This window comes from Anolis sagrei, chromosome 8 (genome assembly GCF_037176765.1).
Source record: "Anolis sagrei isolate rAnoSag1 chromosome 8, rAnoSag1.mat, whole genome shotgun sequence".
Lineage (NCBI taxonomy): Eukaryota > Metazoa > Chordata > Lepidosauria > Squamata > Dactyloidae > Anolis > Anolis sagrei.
In genome coordinates, this window is record NC_090028.1 from 32,791,327 (window position 1) to 32,803,508 (window position 12,182).

General features: G+C 39.9%; 1 protein-coding gene across 1 annotated transcript in view; it reads left to right on the plus strand.

The window, feature by feature from the left end:
* LOC137097577 (uncharacterized) overlaps positions 1-11,266 on the plus strand; it is a 26,205-nt gene extending 14,939 nt beyond the window's left edge. Inside the window, exon 3 of the mRNA XM_067471160.1 lies at positions 10,261-11,266. The gene's annotated coding sequence lies outside the window, so the exon portion shown is untranslated. The remainder of the gene's footprint in view (positions 1-10,260) is intronic.
* The last annotated feature ends 916 nt before the right edge of the window (positions 11,267-12,182 follow it).

A 12,182-nucleotide genomic window follows, 5' to 3' on the forward strand; every position in this document is an offset into this window, starting at 1 on the left:
CTTCCTCTCTTTCTTTCTTTCCCTCCCCACTTCATCCCTCTGTTATTCGCCTCCTTCCTTCCTTCCTTCCTTCCTTCCTTCCTTCCTTCCTTTCTTCCTCTCTTTCTTTCCCTCCCCACTTCATCCCTCTGTTATTCACTCACTTTCTTTCTTTCTTTCTTTCTTTCTTTCTTTCTTTCTTTCTTTCTTTCCTAGCCACTTCATCTGTTATTCGCCTCCTTCCTTCCTTCCTTCCTTCCTTCCTTCCTTCCTTCCTTCCTTCCTTCCTTCCTTCCTTCCTTCCTTCCTTCCTTCCTTCCTTCCTTCCTTCTTTCTTTCTTTCTTTCTTTCTTTCTTTCTTTCTCCCTTTCCCTCCCCACTTCATCCCTCTGTTATTCACCTCCTCCCTCCCTCCCTCTCTCCCTCTCTCCCTCCCTCCCTCCTAAATGGTGCAAAAGGAGTCCTGTTTGTTTGTTTGTTTCCCCTTTGTGGCATCTTCATGCAAATCGGGGAGTCCAGACTGGCGAGTGCGCATGCGCATTGTCATTCCCTGCACAGAGATGAGAGAGAACCACTTGGGGGTTAATAAGCAAAGGGATGCTAGGGTAGATCTATACCTATATAATCTATACCTAAACCTATATCATCGACATCTATATTTGCAAGCATGATACCATTCCTTTTCCAAATATCCATCGAGCCAGAGAGAGATAGAATATATTATCCATGGGTAATAGTCACCTCAAAAAGTAAAATACATGGCTCTCCACAATATGTACACATATATTTGTACAATTGTGCCTAATACTCATTTTGAACATGTAAAAAATGGGAGAAGGAGGGTCTATCCCTGCAAGATAGATGAATAAAAGCCTGCTGAGGTTGGGGCAAAAGGCAACTTTCCAAACTCTTTCTTCCAGGCAGGATTTCCCACCTACCTCAAAGTTTCTCTTAGTTTTTCTCTCCAGTGCCTCTGCAAAAATCATTCTCAAATAAGAAAGGGAAAAAAGAGAGAAAGAGAGAGAGAAGGGTCAGAATGAGAGAGACTGAGAAAGAGAATGAGAGAGAGAGAGAGAGAAATAAGAGAGAAAGAGAATGATGGAAGGAACAGAGAAAAGGAGAAATGAGAGAAAGAGGGAATTAGAGACAGAGAGAGGGAGAGAGAAAGAAGAGAGAGAAAGAGAAAAGAAGGAGTTATTAGGAGGAGAGGATGAGAAAGAGAGAGAAGAGAGAAAAAGAGAAATGGATGAAAGAGGGAATTAGAGACAGAGAGAAAGAGAAGAGAGAGAAAGAAATAGAGAATCAGAGACAGAGAGGGGAGAGAGAGAAAGAAGAGAAGGAGAAAAGAAAGAGTTATTAGGGCAGAGGATGAGAAAGAGGGAGAGGAGAGAGAAAGAGAAATGAGTGAAAGAGAGAAAGAGAGAGAAGAAAGAGAAAAAAGAGTTATTGGGGGAGAGGATGAGAAAGAGAGAGAAAAGAGATAAAGAGAAATGAGAGAAAGAGGGAATTAGAGACAGAGAGGGGGGTAAAGAAAGAAGAGAGAGAAAGAGTAAAGAAAGTTATTCAGGAAGTGGATGAGAAAGAGGGAGAAGAGAGAAAAAAATGAGAGAAAGAGAGAATTAGAGACAGAGAAAGGGAGAAAAGGAAGAGAATTAGAGAGAATTAGAGACAGAAGGAGAGAAGAGAGAGCAAGAGAAAAGAAAGAGTTATTGGGAGAGAGGATGAGAAAGAGGAAGAGAGAAAAGGAGAAATGAGCTAGAATGACAGAGAGAAGAGAAAGAAAGTAGAATAAGAGAGAAAGGGAGAGAGAAAGAAATGAGAGACAAAGACAGTGAGAGAGAGGGATAGGGAGAATGAAAGGAAGAGTGAAAGAGAAAAGAGAGAATGATAGAAAGAAGAGGGAAAAAGAGAAATGAGAGACAAAGAGAGAATTAGAGATAGACAGAGAAAGAAAGAAATGAGAGAAAGAATGGGAGAAAGAAGAGAAAGAAACGAGAGAGAAAGAATAGAAAGAAGAGAGAAAAAGAAGTGTGTGAGAGAGAATGAGAAAGAGAAGAAAAGAAAGAAATGAGAGATAATGAGAGGAAGAAAGAAATGAGACAAAGAGAATGAGAGAGAGGGGGATAGAAATAATGAAAGGAAGAGAAAAGAATGATAGAAAGAATAGAGAAAAAGAGAAATGAGAGATAAAGAGAGGGAGAGAGAATGAGACAGAGAATGGGGAAGAGAAGAGAGAAAAGAGAGACAAGAGAGGGATAGGGAGAATGAAAGAAAGAGGAAGAAAAGAGAGAGAATGAGAGAGAGGAATAGGGAGAGAGCAAATTGGAGAAAGAGAGAGAATGGGAGAAATGAGAGAGAGAAGGAAAAGAGGAGGCAACAAAGAAAGAGGAAACTAGAGAAAGAAAATGAGAGAAGAAAGAAAGAAGTTACATGTTTTAGAAAAACCTTGCCTTAAGGTTCAATAAACAAGTATTTTTAGAGAGATAAACGCACGCACATATATGTTTTACATGTATGTGGCTGCAAGCCATCTAGGGTCTTCAGGCATTCTCTCTCCATATACCACACACACACACATATCACTGTTTGTGGATATTGATACCTCACTTGAGAGCCATGTATGTCTGTCACCTTCCCATATACATCTTCCTAGTCCTACATCTCTCTCTGTGTGTGTTTACCCCACAGGAACATGGGACGTCTCATTATCTCATCAGAGATCCGTCTAATCCATCTATCTAATTACTATCTGTTTGGCGCTCTTCCTTCTTCCCATCTATCTATATACCTTCCTATCCATATTATCCTTTTTGCTATATAGATTTGTCTCAAGTATCTTTTTCTAGTCCCACAGCTCTATATGTCTGACAGAAATACAGGACATTTAATTATCTAATCTAAGCTATCTATCAATGGATATCTGTATGTGTGCCTACCCCTCCTATCTCTCTGTATGTGTCTGTCTATTTAAACTATCTATCTATCTCTACATATTTATCCATCCATCCATCCATCCATCCATCCATCCATCCATCCATCACTATTGGCTGTATATCTCAATGTAGTTGTCTCTTTCTCACCCCCATGCATTGACTGACTGACTGACTATCTATCTATCTATCTATCTATCTATCATTTCTCCTCTCTCTCTGGATATTTGTCTACCTATCATCTATCAGCCCATCCATCCATCCATCCATCCATCCGTCACTATTGGCTGCATATCTCTTTCTCACCCCCATGCATTGTCTGTCTGTCTGTCTGTCTGTCTGTCTGTCTGTCTGTCTGTCTGTCTCTATCTATCTATCTATTTCTCCTCTCTCTTTCTCCTCTCTCTCTGGATATTTGTCTCTCTCTCTGGATATTTGTCTATCAGCCTATCAGCCTATCTATCTATCTATCTATCTATCTATCTATCTATCTATCTATCTATCTATCGATCATCTATCCCTTTGCCTCTTTCTCTTCCCTCTCTTTATACCTACCTACTACGTCTCTCTCTCCCTTATCCTATCTATCTATCTATCTATCTATCTATCTATCTATCTATCTATTTCTCCTCTCGCTCTGGATATTTGTCTATCAACTATCTATCTAACTATCTATCTATCTATCTATCTTTCTATCTCTATCTATCATCTATCTATCTCTTGGCCTCTTTCTCTTCCCTCTCTTTATACCTACCTACTACCTCTCTCTCTCCTCTCTCCTCTCTATCTATCTATCTATCTATCTATCTATCTATCTATCTATCATCTACCTACCTACCTACCAACCTACCTAATAATCTGTCTACTGTCTTCCTCTTTCTTCTCTATCTCTGCATATTTGTCTGTCTGTCTCTCCCTCATTCCATCCACCCACCCACCCACCCATCCCTCCATCCATCCCTCCATCCATCCCTATTTGCCTGCTTATCTTGATCTATTTGCCCCTTTCTCTCCCCTCTATGCATAGCTATCTACTTATCTATCACCTGTTTGCTTCTGCCCCTCTCTTTCTCCTCTCTCTCTCTGCATATTTGTCTGTCTGTCTGTTTGTCTATCATTTGCCTCTGCTTCTCTCTTCTCTCCCTCTCTGTATATTTGTATATCTCTGTCTGTCTGTCTGTCTGTCTGTCTGTCTCCCTGCCTGCCTGCCTGCCTGCCTGCCTGCCTGCCTGCCTATCTATCTATCTATCTATCTATCTATCTATCTATCTATCTATCTATCTGCCTTTATCTCTTTCCCCCTCTCTCTATGAAAGCAGACCTATTTTGTCTCTCTCTCTCTCTTCCTCTAACTGCTTCTGCTTCTATCTTTTTCTTCCCTTCTTCAAACCTATTTGTCTGCCCTCCTCTCTCTCCATCCAATTTGCCTTTCTCTCTTTCTCTCTCTCTTTCTATATATGCAGACCTATATGTCTACCTCTCTCTTTTTCTCTAACTGTTTATGCTTCTCTGTCCCCCCCAAAAAACTATTTGTCTGCCTCTATCTATATCTATCTATCTATCTATCTATCTACCTCTGCCTCTTTCTCTCCACTACCCTCTTTATGCCTACCTTTCTCATCTCTTTCTCCTTCCCTCTATCTGCTTGCCTGCCTGCCTCTTTTTCTTCCCTCTCTTTATGCCTACCTCTCCTCTCTCTCTCTCTCTCTCACTCACTCACTCACTCACTCACTCTCCCTACCCCTTTCTCTCCCCTCCCTGCTCTTTATGCCTGCTTCTCCTATCTATCTATCTATCTATCTATCTATCTATCTATCTATCCATTGTCTGTCTATCTACCTTCCTACTTACCTACCTGCGTCTTTCTCTCCCCTCCCTTCTCTTTATGCCTGCTTCTCCTATCTATCTATCTATCTATCTATCTATCTATCTATCTATCTATCTATCATCTATCTATCCATCGTCTGTCTATCTACCTTCCTACTTACCTACCTGCGTCTTTTTCTCCCCTCCCTGCTATTTATGCCTGCATCTCCTATCTATCTATCTATCTATCTATCTATCTATCTATCTATCTATCCACTTACCTATATGCCTCTTTCTCTCCTCTCCCCTCTCTTTATGCGTACCTCTCCTATCATCCATCTATCCCTATCATCCATCTATCTATCTATCTATCTATCTATCTATCTATCTGTATCTATCTATCTGTATCTATCTATCTCCCTGTCTATCCATATGTCTGTCTGTTGTAATGTATTTTTTGTCTTTTGTATTTTTAAGTCTCTTACACTGTGTTTTTCAGTGTTTTTAGGAGTGATGGTCACTCGTTGGCCTGATAGGGGTATTGTGTCCAAATTTGGAGCCAATTCATCCAGTGGTTTCTGAGTTATGTTAATCCCACAAATGAACATTACATTTATATATCTATATCGATATTTGTGTGTATAATTGTATTTGGCATGAAAGGATTTCCTTAACACATTCCAGGTTTTATATATATTCATCTCTCTCTCTCTCTCTCTCTCTGTGTGTGTGTAACATTGGAATGGATCCTTTTCCTCCTTGCCATTTGATTCATTCCTATCCATGTTGTTGAAATCAGAATCAATTTGAGCTGTTTTGCAAATCCAGTGTGGGCTCAGATAACCCAGTTCAAAGCAGATATTGTGGGATTTTCTGCCTTGATATTCTGGGATATAGGGCTGTGTGGAATAACTCACAAACTCCATCAACCTTGCTGTCCAGAAGACTGTAAAGGTTGCAGCTCAGAAAGTAACTTTCCCAAGCTTTGAGAGAAGTATCCAGAGAAAACCTGCCTTGGTTAGAAAATATTGTATATCTGATATTTATTTAACATCTGAGTCAAACAACACAGATGTCAATGCAGCCGAGGCTGTGCTAAGTCACAGACTTTATCTTCGGCTGTTTCTAATTAAGTCTACAAATACCAAATTCCCCTTTTCTTTGGGGGTGCACCCCCTTATTCATTAATCCAACCAGCACGATTATTACTTTGTCGCATTGATTATGTGTACTATGGATTATTCCTCCAAGATGGGCCTATCCACTGATTAAGGAGCTTCCCCCGTCAATTGATTGTCATGCTTTTAACCAATGGATCGATCCATTCATCTATTGGAATCAATGCGGCAGTCAATGGGACAGGAGAGCTCAGTGAGGATATTTAATAAAGGTACATTTCTCTGGACTCAATCACGAGGGTAAATAATTCGTTTACAGCTGTTGGGTCTGTGGAAGGCTCAATCAGTAGCGAGACAAGGATTATTTACAACAAGAAGCTATCATTTCATTTCTTATGGGATATTTCCTGGTCAATATGCGATTTAAATACCCATGTTTTTAAACCCAGGTTGAAGGAAATGCACAGTTCTTCTAAATGCCTTTATTCTTCTAAGGAAGCATTTCTCAACCTGGGGGTCAGGACCCCTGTGAGGGGTTGCCAAAGACCATCAGAAAACACAGTATTTTCTTTCATTGTAGGTGAACTATACATCCAAGCAACTACAACTTCCAAATGTCAAGCTCTATTTTCCCCAAACTCCACCAGTGTTTACATTTGAGCATATTGGGTATTTGTACCAAGTTTGGTCCATATCCATCATTGTTTGAGTCCACAGTGCTCTCTGGATGTAGGTGAACTACAACTCCAAAACTCAAAGTCAATGCCCACCAAACCCTTCCAGTATTTTCAGTTGGTCATGGGAGTTCTGTGTGCCAAGTTTGGTTCAATTCCATCATTGGTGGAGTTCAGAATGCTCTTTCATTGTAGGACAACTATAAATCCCAGCAACTACAACTCCCAAATATCAAGGTCTATTTTCCCCAAACTCCACCAGTATTTACATTTGGGCATATTTGTACCAAGTTTGGTCCAGATCCATCATGGTTTGGCTCCACAGTGCTCTCTGGATGTAGGTGAACTACAACTCCAAAACTCAAAGCCACTGCCCACCAAACCCTTCCAGTATTTTCAGTTGGCCATGGGAGTTCTGTGTGCCAAGTTTGGTTCAATTCCATCATTGGTGGAGTTCAGAGTCCTCTTTCATTGTAGGTGAACTATAAATCCCAGCAACTACAACTCCCAAATGTTGAGATCTATTTCCCCCAAACTCCACCAGTGTTCACATTTGGGTATATTGAGTATTTGTGCCAAGTTTGGTCCAGGTCCATCATTGTTTGAGTCCACAGTGCTCTCTGGATGTAAGTGAACTACAACTCCAAAATTCAAGGTCAGTGCCCACCAAACCCTTCCAGTATATTCTGTTGGTCATGGGAGTTCTGTGTGCCAAGTCTGGTTCAGTTCCATAGTTGGTGGCATTCAGAATGCTCTTTGAGGTGAACTATAAATCCCAGCAACTACAAAGTGCAAATCACAAAATCAATCCCCCCCTAACCACACCAGTATTGAAATTTGAGCGTATCGGGTATTTGTGCCAAATTTATTTCAGTGAATGAAAATGCAGTCTGCATATCAGATATTTACATTACAATTCATAACAGTAGCAAAATTACAGTTATGAAGTAACAAAAAAAATAATTTTATGGTTGGGGGTCACCACAACATGAGGAATTGTATTAAGGGGTTGTGGCATTGGGAAGGTTGAGAAACATTGTTTTAGTTGATAATGTTTGTCACCTTTCTGAAATTCCTGCACACAACTATTAAATGCATATGAACCTTCTCATTTTTTGCATCTGGAAACCCTAAATATAAAAGGGACTCAAGTCTTTCAGGCTTAAATACTATATATTCTCAAGTATAAGCACTTTTTTAGGCTGAAAAAGTCCTGCTTAGCTTATACTCAAGTCAAGGTTATCTATTATTTTACTCTATTATTATTATTATTATTATTATTATTATTATTATTATTATTATTATTTTACTCTATTATTATTATTATTATTATTATTATTACATTTATTATTTTACTTTATTACTAGCCGTCCCCTGCCACATGTTGCTGTGGCCCAGTCTATGTATATGTGTTTTGTGTGAGTGCATATATGTATATGTGTGTGTATTTGTATATATGTGTATATATGTGGTTTTGTGCATGCGCTGTAATTTTTTTTGCTTTTTAAGTCTCTTCGGTGTTTTTCCCCCAGTCTTTTTATGAGTGATGGGCACTTCTTGGCCTGATAGGTGTCTTGTGTCCAAATTTGGAGTCAATTCACCCAGTGGTTTTTGAGTTATGTTAATCCCACAAACGAAAATTACATTTTTATTTATATAGATTGTTGTTATTATTACATGTATATTTTACTCTATTTATTATTGTCATTTTTTCATTTATTATTTTACACAATTCTTACTGCTATTGCTACATTTCCATTTATTATTATTACTTTTATTATTTCACTGTATTTATTATTATTGAAAGGATACATAAGCATATTTACATTGAAGAAGGTCAGAATAATGGTTTAATCAGAGTCTTATCTTAGATTACAGATTTATGTAAATATTCGGAAACATTTAACCTACAGATGCAATTACGAACCATCAAGATTATTAAGATCATCTGGAGAGGCCCTGCTCTCGGTCCCACCAGCCTCGCAAGCGCGTCTGGTGGGGACGAGGGACAGGGCCTTCTTGGTGGTGGCCCCGCGACTCTGGAACTCTCTCCCTCTGGAGGCCAGAACCGCCCCATCCATCCTAACATTTAGGAAACGGGTGAAGACGTGGCTGTGGAGTCAGGCCTTCGATGAATGAGACTACACCATAGGACCCTGGATGGAAGTTGAGGTAGATCCACTGTAGGACGACTGACCACTGTAGTTATATAGTGTTTTTAAAGTTTTTTTTGTAATTGTGATATGTGATATTTTAATTGAGTGTATATGTTTTTATGGCTGGAAACCATAATTATTGGCTGAGTCCCTCAATGAGGTTGAGAAGCTCGGTATAGAAAACTGTGAAATAAATAAATAAATAATAAATTAATGTAATTTTATTGGTATCTATTTTTATTCTGAAATTTACCATAGCTGCTGCATTTCCCACCCTCAACTTATACTCGAGTCAATCCATTTTCCCAGTTATTTTGTCGTAGAATTAGGTTTATATTCGAGTTGGCTTATACTTGAGTATATATTAGGGCTGGGTAACCACGGAAAAAATTGTTTCTAAACTCGATTCGTTTCCAGGGGGCGCTAGCGTTTCCAAATTCTAAATACTTCCGAAATTTTGAGATTTCAAAATTTCGTTATTTACGAAATTTCGTTAATTTCGAATCGATTCGTTAATGGCGGACACGATTGCGCAATACGCTAAAAAAAACCGTCCAAATGGGACAGGGGGAACTTCTGAAGCTTCCCTCTCCCTCTGTTGTTGACTGTTGGTGTGATAATTTATTTTTTATCACTGATAAAACAAACAACAACTATAAAACTTGCACCAGACATACGGAAATAATTTCGAAACAATTTCAAAACAATTTCGAAACAATATCAAAACAATTATGAAACAATGTATTGTCGAAGGCTTTCATGGCTGGAATCACTAGGTTCTTGTGGGTTTTTTCGAGCTATGGAGCCATGTTCTAGAGGCATTTCTCCTGACGTTTCGCCTGCATCTATGGCAAGCATCCTCAGAGGTAGTGAGGTCTGTTGGAATTAGGACAATGGGTTTATATATCTGTGGAATGGCTGGGGTGGGGCAAGGAGCTCTTCCCTGCTGCAGTTAGGTGTGAATGTTTAGCTGATCACCTTCATTAGCATTTGAAGGCCTGCCTGAGCCTGTGAAAGGAACAGAAAGGAAGAGACCATGAAAATGAACAAAATCTGGCTACCAGTATTAAAAAACTCTAAAATTATAACAGCTAAACAACAGAGAGGAAAAAACCAGGCACAGATTAACACCTCCCAGCAACAGATTTTCCCAGACTCAGGCAGGCCTTCAAATGCTAATGAAGGTGATCAGCTAAACATTCACACCTAACTGCAGCAGGGAAGAGCTCCTTGCCCCACCCCAGCCATTCCACAGATATATAAACGCATTGTCCTAATTCCAACAGACCTCACTACCTCTGAGGATGCTTGCCATAGATGCAGGCGAAACGTCAGGAGAAATGCCTCTAGAACACGGCTCCATAGCTCGAAAAAACCCACAAGAACCTAATTATGAAACAATTACGAAATAAATTGAAAAAATTGTTTCGATTTTTAATTACTCCTGCATGGCTCAATATCGGATCGTAAGCTAATTTAAATACGAAATAATAACAAATTACGAAATTAACAAACGAAACCGCCCAGCCCTAGTATATATAGTACAGTTTTGCCTCTGACTATTTCAGTTTCTCCCGCATTTTGTTTTGAATCTCAGCTTCTCTCCATCCTGAGAATGAAGGCAACTACGGGACTTCAGCGGGATTTGATCTCCAATCAATTGGGCTAAAATTCTCACCCATCTTTAATCAATAGCAATGGCACACAAATGCCAATCTCCTTGAAAGCAAAGTTGGCAACCCAAAGGCTTGTTTCCTGTTCCAAGAACACCAACATGAAAGGGATCCGTTTGCATACATCATAGGAACGTTTAATGAAAACGGCTTTCGTTTCCATATTATTATTATTTTTTGCTTCAAATTATGCTTTATGAGTGGCTCAAGCTTTTGGATAATAGCAGGGTATGATTTTTTAAAAATATATCCAAAAGAGAGAAGGGGGAAAAAAGGTCGAACGGCCCCCACCCTTGATGGAAAATTGAAAGGAAACCACAGAGCAACTCGGGAGACCTCCAGCGCTGTTAATAAGTCAGAAGCCTAATTCTTTCCAGATACAAATTGTGCAATTATTTAGACTGTTTAAATAAGCTAAACCCTTTACAAATGATATGCCATTGTTTACAATCGTGTTGATGCAAAATTTATTTATACGTTGCCAGTAACAGAGAACAACTGTGGGGACCACATTAGTTCCTACATGCAAAGAGTTGCTCGGAGGCCTCCGGGCTAAAAAAAAATTGCCAATGAAACGTTTAACTTTGAAACGAAGCATAGTTTGTTTAGCTGATCGACGCCGAAAGCCTATGCATCAGAAGCAAAACCCATTCCATTCAATGGAGCTTAAAGTGATGGAGATGATCATCTCGTTTTTTGCTGCTCCAGAGGTATGACAATATGGATTCAATGGATGCAAACTATGGGAAAAGAGACTCCACGTAATCATTAGGAAGAACATAATTATGCTGCCTGGGACTGTGATGGAGTCCTTCAGACAGCAAAATGTCTTGGGATGCTCCTGCTAATTTGCATATCATTTGCATCTTATCACACTTGAAGCTGGAATGTAGTGCTATTGTCACTTCAAAATAAATACAAGAAAATAAACCTGCTTCTGGCTCTGATTCAAGGAGAGGAATTTAAAGTTCTCATGGGCATCTTTGGAAGATACAGAGATGGCCATTTACAAGCTATAGAGTTGTGCACAGAACAGTGTTTTGGAGTTGTAGTTCACCTACATCCAGAGAGCACCATGGACTCAAACAATGATACATCTGGACAAAATTTGACATGAATATTCAATATTCAATGTGCCCAAATGTGCAGTTTGGGGAAAATAGACCTTGACATTTGGGAGTTGTGGGTAAAGGTAAAGGTTTTCCCCTGACATTAAGTCCAGTCGTGTCTAACTCTGGGGTGTGGTGCTCATCTCCATTTCTAGGCCGAAGAGCCAGCGTTGTCCATAGACACCTCCAAGGTCATGTGGCCAGCATGACGGCATAGAGCACCGTTAACTTCCTGCAGGAGCAGTACCTATTGATCTACTCACATTTGCATGTTTTCGAACTGCTAGGTTGGCAGAAGCTGGGGCTGACAACAGAAGCTCATGCCGCTCCCTGGAATCGAACCTGTGACCTTTCGGTCAGCAAGCTCAGCAGCTCAGCACTTTAACCCACTGCGCCACTGGGGGCTCCATTTTGGAGTTGTAGTTGCTGGGATTTATAGTTTACCTACAATTTATTTATTTATTTACCACATTTATATACCGCCCCTCTCAGCCCCGAGGCGCAGGCCTGTAGCGAGGGGGGGGGGGTTTAGGGGTTCAACCCCCCCGAAATGTTTCAGATTTTTAAAAAAACCTGGTTTATACTAGTTAACCAAATCCCCATGCTAAGTCTATGAGATGAGTCCCTCCAGAACTGCAAGCACTATTTCAGGCAAATATTGACAATTTATTCACACTGTCATTACTTGCAGCAATAGCCGATGTAGTGAAGCAACCAAGTTTGGGGGTGTTGAATGC